At 39.5% G+C, this 2,514-nt stretch overlaps 1 pseudogene; it reads right to left on the bottom strand.

Moving 5' to 3' along the window:
• Positions 1 to 1,623: 1,623 nt before the first annotated feature.
• LOC102830351 lies at positions 1,624 to 2,499 on the bottom strand (annotated as a pseudogene).
• Positions 2,500 to 2,514: the final 15 nt, after the last annotated feature.

Genomic DNA, 2,514 nt, shown 5'->3' with positions numbered 1-2,514 from the left:
TTCCTCTGTGTACTTGTGTGATTCTACTTGTTCTGGCATGCCGATAATTCTTAAGTTATTCCTCTTCATGTTGTCCAACATGAATCTTAGACCTTCCTCAGAATTCTTTATCCTTTTTTGTGTTTGTTCTTCTATCTTAGTGCTATTGAGAGATTTATCTTACAGATCACTGATTCTTCCTTCCATCTCATCTATTCTACTCCTCTGCCCTTTCAGAGTGCTCTCTACTTCTGTTATTTTGTTATTGATCGTTTGGACCTATTTCTGTAGGTTTTGAATTGTTTCCAATGCTGTATCTATCTTATTTGATTGTTCCTGAAGTGCCTTCCTGACTTCTTCCTTATTTTTCTCAACTCCATTGTAAAGTGTTTTGAAACATTTTATAATCATTTTTCTGAATTCCTTCTCAGGCATTTCCAAGGCCTACCCTCCTTCCAGAATGGTGTCTAGGTCTACTTCTAGGTCATTTGTCTCAGACATTTTATCTTTTTTCTGGACATGAGCTGATATGGTCATCTGCTTTTGCTTCTTGGATGTATTTAATGTTTATCTGTGGCCTTAATACTTAATTGAGTATGTGTTTTGGTAATTTTTTATGCTTCCAGGAAGATGTGATCAGATTGTGGGCTTCCCTTTTCACTCTTCTTATTGCTTAACTCTGAGTTTCTTTCACAGGTGTTGTCTGTTTCCCTGGCCAATACAGCTGGTATTGGTTCTTGCCTGAGTTTTGTTGTTTTTTAGAGTATGGTTGTAGCTTGTCTATATGGCAGCAGTTGTTGACTCATCTTGTGTAATGTAGGGAGACAAAGAGTCCTCCAAAGGCAAAAGGGGGTCTATATAACAGCAAAACAGCACCAGTTGGGTAAAGAAAAAGAAAAAGAAAAAAACAGCACCAGCAAAAAGAAGACTGAATATTGCAGTCTCTAATCACAGAAAAGGGACGGGAGGGACAGAAGAAGAAGAGGGGAAAGAAATCTATAGGTTAATATAATTATGTCTTTAATGTCCTAGGTTCCTGCCTCAAAGCTGCCTGAGAGATTTGCCTTTAAACTCTCTTTCCGTCCCTTTAGTCCTCTCCTCTTTCCCGTGATAAAAAACAGAACAAAAAGGGAACAGATCAGTGCCTCCACTTTGGCTGAGTATCTGTGCGGTTTTGTGGCAGAAGAACCTACCAGCAATGATGATGCGGGGTGGCAACTCGGCTCAGGCTCTCCCTCTATTCCCCAGAATGGAGGTGGGCAAACAGTGAGTGCACCAATTACCAGATACTAAAGAAGAAGAAGAAAAAAATCAGAACAAAGCAAAACTGACACACAATATTGTCCACCTTTGTACCAAGGTTCCCGTTGCATTTTTCCATGGTATCTCTGCGGCCCCTATTTCGTCCTGCTGCTTGGTCTCACCCAAGATGTCAGCTCAGGCCTCCAAGACCGGACCAGCAGATTCAAAAGTACGCGATTTTTTACTTCAACTCCAAACTCCACAAGCTATAAGCCTTCACACCTTTAAAATATTCCTATCTCTGTGGTTCTGAGTTTTGGAGCTCTGCCCTGGCTCTGCTTTGCCTGGTATTCTGTGCTATTGCTGATGGCGACCTTCACTGCATCTCCACCATAGCTGCCATCAAATGCCATTGCTTTCTTAAACAGAGGCACTGTCTTTTGGATCTAAAGACATCTAAGATGAAATATAAGACTGTCCACTTTGTTAAGGGGGAATTCATAAATACCACTGAGGAGATATTTGGGAAATCCAAAACTTGCTGTTGTCAGAACAGGTCCACCTCCAGGATACAGTTGAGTAATGGAGGCAAAGCCTCCCATTCGTTCCATCATTGCACTCAGCACCAAACCTGCACATGTCTCCATTACAATCATTTTATTGCCAGCAGGACATTTCCCAACGTCAACATCTGGGATAATGTATTGTATCTCATGTGGTTGATTTTTCCAGGTTCTCTTGTGTAATATATCACAGAAAGAATATGGGTAAAAGGCTTCATGTCACTACAGTGACAATGGCTTCATATTTCTTTTTCTTCTTTTTAAGAAAATTTTCTTGAGAAAATTCTGTTTTGTCTTGGAATGTTGTACTATTTCAATTAATTTCTTAACTATTTCCTCTCCCTTAATGCCTTTGTCCTTCAACATTTTTAAGTCATCTTGAGTAAGTCTCTGATATTTCCCATTATTGATTATATTTTGATTATCAATGTCTGTTTCTTTAGTGTCTGAGCCTTTCCTTCATTCAGGGTTGAGCTCTTCCTCTCAGCAGTCTCTTAAGGACCCAGCACACTTCCTTGCTTTATTATATTCACAGCATGTCTCACCAGCTGACAATAATCTTCTTCATGTATACCTGGCTATTTATCATCTTCCTTACTGAAGTAGGCTCTTCCTTCTTCTTCTTGGGCTTAAGACTTCTTCCATTGGTCACTTCAAATGTGGTTCCATAATTATAGCCAATGACAGTATCCAGATAGAACCACTGGTTTTCTTTTTTTTTTTTTTTTTT

The sequence above is a fragment of the Chrysochloris asiatica genome, unplaced genomic scaffold, assembly GCF_000296735.1.
Source record: "Chrysochloris asiatica unplaced genomic scaffold, ChrAsi1.0 scaffold10046, whole genome shotgun sequence".
Taxonomy (NCBI): domain Eukaryota; kingdom Metazoa; phylum Chordata; class Mammalia; order Afrosoricida; family Chrysochloridae; genus Chrysochloris; species Chrysochloris asiatica.
The sequence above is the reverse complement of the archived record's forward strand: the minus strand, read 5'-3'. Positions and strand labels throughout refer to the sequence as shown.